At 48.2% G+C, this 7,188-nt stretch overlaps 1 protein-coding gene across 1 annotated transcript in view; it reads left to right on the top strand.

The window, feature by feature from the left end:
* Window positions 1-785: 785 nt before the first annotated feature.
* Window positions 786-7,188, top strand: part of RASL10A (RAS like family 10 member A) — an 11,002-nt gene continuing 4,599 nt past the window's right edge. The window contains exon 1 of the mRNA XM_006147895.3: window positions 786-1,900. The gene's annotated coding sequence lies outside the window, so the exon portion shown is untranslated. The remainder of the gene's footprint in view (window positions 1,901-7,188) is intronic.

Genomic DNA, 7,188 nt, shown 5'->3' with positions numbered 1-7,188 from the left:
AGAAAAGCAATCACCGGGGCCACCTTTCAGACCCAGGCCCAGGCCCAGGAGACGTGCTCTAGGGAATGACAACTTACAGTCTGCCCAACCTGCTGCAGTTCCCCTGTCGCCGCCTCACCTCACCTCACCTCTGGGAACCCATCACGTGTCCCCCTCGCATGTGGGACTGCCTGACCTGGGAGGCATCCTGTAGCTAGGAGAGTTTCTAAATTTATATATATACACACACACATATATATATATAATTTTAATTACTATCATTATTTTAATTTGCTATAGTGCATACACCAGAAAGAGGGAAAGTGAAATGAGAAAGCAAGCCTCCAGGTCTGGGACTTGAACCGCGCTCAGCATGTTAACCACCATGCCACCTGCTGTCCCGGGGAGGCTCTTCTGAAGACTCTCCAGCATCTTGAGCCCTCGCAGTGGGAAATTCAGTCATAGCCACAGCCCCTTCTGGAGGGTCCAGCAGACTCCAGGGCCAGTGTGTTCCCCGGTGTGTGGACTGCTAGAGCCCGTGGCACGGCCGTGGCTCATATTCTGTCATCTACACCAAGTGGATCGTGTTGGTTTTTACATTTTTGGGGGAGAGGTTTTTGCTACAGGGCACGTGTGCTTGCCAGAAAGACAGACAGAGACAGAGAGACAGAATGCGAGAAATCACCCCCCAGGGGCGATGGCCATGCTGCAGTCCCTTCTCCTCCATTCTCCTCTCGGGATCTTGGGCACACACGCACACGCGCCCGGCATGAGTTCTAAGCCACCGGGTCCGGGACACGAACCGCAGTCGGCTACCTGGGAGTCCAGTGACAGCCATTACGCCAACTGCTGGTCGCAGATCGTGTTGGTTTTTACAGAAAAAGTGGTTCAGGGCCATGGTAGAGCCAGCCACACAAAGGAGAAAGTCCTGCCTCCCCCTTCCTCGGCCCTCAGTCTAGTCTTCCTCCCTAGAAGCAAACGACTGTTGCTAGAACTTTCTCCCAGGGACATTCAGCGCATGTGGATTCACAAATCCATGTGGCTGTTCCCTTGATATGTGCCAGCTCATTTCTCTAAGCTGCCTGTCCCTTCTGGGGCTCGTCCCCAGCGCCTCGCCCAGCTGGGCTGCCGGCAGCCGGACTGCAGATGGACATCCAGGTGTTCGTCTTGTCTGACTCCAAGCGCTGCTGCAGCGAGGGCCCTCCTACATCCGTCCTTGCTGTGGCACACATGAGCTGGCCCAGGGGTGCTGGCCCAGAGGGTGTAAGCTGCACACAGTTTAAATGCTGGTTCTTATCCCGAAAAGGCAACACGAGGCCAGGTGGCAACACCACGGTAAGAATGGACCCATACTGGAGGGTCCCCAGTTCGCATCCTGGGGCCTCCCTGGGTACTCTGTGGGTGTGTGCATGTGAGCCAGCTGTGAGCCCGACTAACCGATGCTGGGGTGGACTTTGGCACGAGGACTCTTTTGGAATGCCTTTCTCCCTCCATTTGTCCCTCCCTCCTATGGAAGAGATTTTTTTTTAAAGAAAAAAGTAATACATTCCCTCGATTCAAAATTCAAAGAATAGAAAAGTCCTGGGCCCCTCCCCCTCATCCTCTCCAAAGGACTCCAGTACTACTTTCCAGATTGAAGGGTGCCTTGTGTTTGCCCCCTTGTCCCTGAGTGCAGCAGCCCCATCCTGACTGTTCTTGTAACGCAGAGGTTTTCCATCGTCCGTCCATTCCAGTGTCCTTGGGCCTTTTTGGTAACAGCTGTGTGGATTCTGTTCAGTGGAAGAGCCGCCTAGAACCTGCTTCCAGGATGTGCATTGAGTTCTCGCCCAGGTGTTCCTAGAGCAGGACATTCTCCAAGAACATCCTTGTTTATCACTGTGTAAAGTAGCTGCCTTCCTGAGAAGGGACTCGCTGGGCCGAGGTAGGTGCATTTACGATTATGAAAGCTGTTGTCGAAGTGCCAGTTCGGCCCTCCACCAGCAAGGCACGAGTGTCCTTCCACACTATCACGAACTCAGTGTATTATCAGAGTAACTGGTACTTTCTTGCTATGTTTGATTGATTGATCGATTGATTGTAGATTTTTTCCATAAGGCATGTGTGCTCACTTGAAAGAGACAGAAAAAGGCAGGGAGTGAGAAATCACCCCCCGAAGGGAATGGCTGCACCACGATCCCTTCTGTATTCTCCTGGGATTTGGGGCATGCGTGCATATGTGCCTGGCATGATTTTCTTTTTTTTAGAGAGAGATTTTTGCTATAGGGCACATGCACAAAACAAAAGAGAGAGAGAGAAATCACCTCCCAGGGGGGATGGCCACACTACAGTCCCTTCTCTTAGAATTTTGGGTATGCACACACTCACACCTGGCATTAGTTTCAAGCCACCGGGTCTGGGACTTGAACCATGGTCAGCCATGGTGCGAGTCTAGCACCCCAACCATGATGCTACCTGCTGGCCCCACCGGCATAGCTTTCAAGCCACCAGGTCTGGGGCTCAAACTGCACAGTTGGCCATTTGGAAATCCAGCACCTTAACCACCATGCCACCTGCTTGCTGTTTGAAATGTTCCTCCTTGTGTTTTCAAGCTGTCTGTACGTCCTTTACTGTGACCTGTCTTTCTCTGTATATGTATATATATTTTTTTCTTTTTTGCCCATTCTTTTATATGGTTATTGGTCATCATCATGCTGATTTGTCACCACTTCTCCCCCTTTCACTACTGCATTTTTACTTTCCCATGCTTTTGTAAAATGTAATTTTTCTTTTAATCTATTCCTTCCAGTACTTGTTTGATCTTCGTTTTGCATTTCAGTCGTGTTCCATCTGGGCTTTATGTAGGAACAAAGTAGGGATCCAACTTCCCCCTTTCCCCAGATGGTTTGAATAATTCATCTTTTCCCCACAGATTTGAAATGCCATTTTTATCATATACTAAGCTCTTACGTATATTCGGGTGTTTTTCTGGCCCCGGCTCTGTACCAGAGAATTTATCTATTCATTGGCTATTACCCTTTGTTTTATTTTTAAAGAATTATTTTATTTAACTTTATTTATCCATTTATTTATTTATTTATTTATTTTATTTGACCAGAGAGGGACAGAGTGAGAGAGAGAAGAGAAAAAGAGGGAAAGGGAGAAAGCAAGCCACCAGTACTCCAACCATGGTCGGCCACGTGGGAGTTCACTACTGTAACCATCACACCCCATACTAGTCCTGGCTACCATCATTTTTAAAAAGATATCTTTATTTTTAAAAAATATTTCTTTCTTTATTTTTATTTGTTATTATTTATTTATTTTATTTTATTTTACCAAAGAGACAGAGAGAGAAAAGGTGAAAGTGAGAGGGCCACCAGGTCCGGGATGCGAACCGTGGGCAGCCATGTGGGAGTCCAGCACCCTAACCACCACGCCAGCTGCCGGCACCATGATATCTTTATGTTTTGATAACTTTTTAAAACTTCATTTCTTTCATGAGAGTCATCCTTAGCTTCACACTGGGATCTTCACTCCAGGGCCCACCGTCAGCTGCAGACAGCCTGAGTCACAGAAGGGCGCAAGTACACCCACGCATGCTCACGGAGGCCCTGGGACATGAACCCAGGACCTTTCCCTGTGACTCCTGCCCCACCACCAACCCCTGTTTTGATCATTTGTAGTACTCTCCTCTTTTTTTTTTCAGTTGGCCAGAGGGCACTTGTGCTTACCCAGGGGAGACAGAATGGGAGAAGACGCTCCCACTGGGGTGTGGCCAAGCTGCAGTCCTGGCTCCGTTTCTCCATGCTGTTGGGATCTGGGGCACACAGGCCTACGTGGGCCTGCTGTGCTGTCCATGCCAACTGGGCCAAGGGTCAAACTGCCATCCCTCACGTGGAATTTAGCTCTGTTAACCACCAGGCTCCATGTCTGGCCCTGAAGTACCGTCTTCTTCTTCTTCTTTTTTGGGAGAGATTTTTTTTGGAGGGGTGCGGGGAGAGATTTTCACTGTAGGGCGCGTGCGCTCACCAGACAGACAGAGAGAGACAGGGAGACAAAGCAAGAAATCACCCCCCAGGGGGGATGGTCACGCCGCAATCCCTTCTCCTCCATTCTCCTCTCAGGATCTTGGGCACGCACGCACACGCGCCCAGTGTGTTTTAAGCCACCGGGTCCGGGACGTGAACCGTGGTCGACTACGTGGGAGTCCAGCGACATAGCCATTACTCTAACTGCTGGTTCCCAGGGAGAGATTTTTGCTATAGGGCCTGTGCGCTCTCCAGAGAGACAGAGAATGAGAAATCACCCCCTGAGGGGATGGCCACACTGCAGTCCCTTCTCCTCCATTCTCCTCTTCGGATTTTGGGAACACACACACATATACTCCCTGCATGAGTTTTAAGCTGCTGGGTCCAGGACTCGAACTGAGGTCTACTATGTGGGAGTCCAGCAATATAACCATTATGTCCTCTGCTAGTCCCTTACTCTCCTTTATTCGATTCAAACTTGAGAATTGTCTTTTTTTTTTTAAGTTGATAGTATTTTTATCTGGATAATATCAAATGTTTGGGATGAATTGACATCCTTATGATGTCAGTAATATTACAACTTTAGAGGCCAGCAGGGGGTGTAGTGATTAAGGGCACTGGACTCCCACATGGCCAACTGCAGTTCGAGTCCCAGAACTAGCAGCTTGCTTTCTCACTTTCTCTCTCTCTCTCTCAGTCTGACCCTCTGTGGTCAAATATAAATGAATAAATAAATATATAAAATAATTATTTTTAAAAAAGATTGTGAGACCCAGATCTGATAGCTTGAAATCATGTCAGGTGCCCATGCATGCGTGCCCAAAATCCCAGGAAGAGAAATGAAGGAGAAGGAATTGAGGTGTGGCCCTCCCTACTGGGCGGTGACGTCCCACTCTCCCTCCCTCCCCACCTCTCTGGGGAGCACACACACCCTATAGTAAAACCTTAAAAAAAGAAAGAAAAACACGGTGCACGTGTGTGTGAGCGTGCAGGGCGGCCATTCCTCATGGGGGTGCGTTCTCACTTTCCCACTCTCGCTGCCTCTCTCCAGCAAGCAATGCACCTTCTAACAAAGTGGAAAGTATATATATTACAAAGACACATAAAGTGGGAATCAGTGGAAAGTTAACTACTCCTGCATTTGCATATAAAGTTGCAATTTATTTTTAGATTTTTTTTTCTAGAGAGGTTTTGCTATAGGGCATGTGCACTCACCAGAAAGACAAAGAGACAGAGAGACAGAAAGCAAGAAATCACTCCTTTGGGGGATGGTCACGCCGCAATCCCTTCTCCATTCTCCTCTCGGGATCTTGGGCACGCACACAAAGGCGCCCGGCGTGAGTTTTAAGCCACCGGGTCCGGGACTCGAACTGCGGTCAGCTACATGGAAATCCAGGACATAGCTATTACACCAAATGCTGGGCCCGCCACAGCATGTTTTTCAATGTCTGGGACTTAAGCCAAGCAGCCAGCCATGTGGAATCCAGCCACCTTTGCTACCATACCACCTGGTGGCTCATCTTTATAATATTGTTTTCATCTTCATGATATTTTGAAGAATTACTTTATTTAACTTTATTATTTTGTTGTTCATTTGTTTGAACAAACTACTGTATCACGCTCTCTCTCTCACTCCTGGAAGAAGTAAATAAATAAAGAGGAGCCAGCCAGTGGTGTGGTGGTTGGTGTGGCTAGATCCCACGTGGCTGACCGTGCAGCTTGAGTCCTGATGTGGAGGCTTGAAAAACTTGCCAGGTGCGTGTGGGTGCATGCCCAAAATGCTGAGAGGAGAATGGAGGAGAAGGGATTGCAATGCGACCATCCCCCAGGGGTGCTTTTGTACACTCTCTCTCTCTCTCTCTCACTCTCTCTCTCTCTTTCTTTCCAGCGAGTGCATGTGCCCTATAGCAAATTTTAAAAAGGAAGGAAGGGAGAGAGGAAAAGAAGTAGAAGGGAATAAGTTCTTGCATGAAACATTTCTTCTTCTTTTTTTCTTATAGAGATATTTTTTTTTTGAAGTTTTTGCTATAGGGCGTGTGCGCTTGCCAGAAAGAGAGAGACAGAGAGACAGAAAGCGGGAAATCACACCTCTCCCAGGGGATGGCCATGCCGCAGTCCCTTCTCCATTCTCCTCTCGGGATCTTGGGCACACACATACATGCACCTGGCGTGAGTTTAAGCCACTGAGGTCCAGGACTTGAACCGCAGACAATTACATGGGAGTCCAGTGACATAGCCATTACGCCAACTGCTGGTCCTATTGTAGAGAGATTTTTGCTACAGGGTACATGTGGTAGATGGCCACGCAGCAGTCCCTTCTCTGTTCTCTTGGGATTTGGGGCACACACACACACACACACACCTGGCGAGAGATTCTAGCTGCCAGGTCTGGGACTCAAACCATGGTCGGCCATGTGGAAGTCCAGTGCCTTAACCACTACACCACCTGCTGAATCCTGAGCATTTATTCTTACACATATTCATGAGTATTTTTCATTTTGGGGTACCTTTTACAATTTTTTTGTAGGTTTATTTCTTCCATGAGAGGCAGAGACAGACAAAACCCACCAGAGTCTTCACACCATCATCCACCCCCAGCCTTAGCCCAGATCACAGGCGTGCCCACATTCGTGCTGGGAATGCTCAAGGCTGCCTTAAGACGTGAACCCAGGACCTAGCCATGCCGGGCCAGCATCGTGAGGTTCCTTTTCAAGCAGGCCCTTTTCCATATATATAATATGTATAGTATAAACACAGAACTGATACCTTTGTAACGTAAAATAAATAACAAATTATGTAATGCATAACGTTTAAAGTAAACTCCAGATTGTCTTCACATGTTGCTCGTTTTCCCACCTCTGTTCTAAGATCCCACATTTCCATGTGGTCCTCGCCTCTCCTTATGTCTCTGCCAGTTTCTCTGCATTTCCTTGTTTTTTGTGGCCTTGACAGTTGCCAGGAGTCCTGGTCAGGTATTTTGCAGAATGGTCCTCAGTTCTGGGTTGTCTGTGTTTTTTTCCCATGGTTAACCTGGTTAACCAGGAGTTCTTAGGGTGACACCACAGAGATGCCCCTGTCGTCAGGCCCCAAGAGGAGAATGGAGAAGGGATTGGCCATCCCCCTGGGGGGTGATTTCTCCCTTTCTGTCTCTCTGTCTTTCTGGCAAGCGCACATACCCTATAGCAAAAACTTCTCAAAAAAA

The sequence above is a fragment of the Tupaia chinensis genome, unplaced genomic scaffold, assembly GCF_000334495.1.
Source record: "Tupaia chinensis unplaced genomic scaffold, TupChi_1.0 Scaffold000226_1, whole genome shotgun sequence".
Lineage (NCBI taxonomy): Eukaryota > Metazoa > Chordata > Mammalia > Scandentia > Tupaiidae > Tupaia > Tupaia belangeri.
This window is presented reverse-complemented; position numbering and strand designations above follow the sequence as displayed.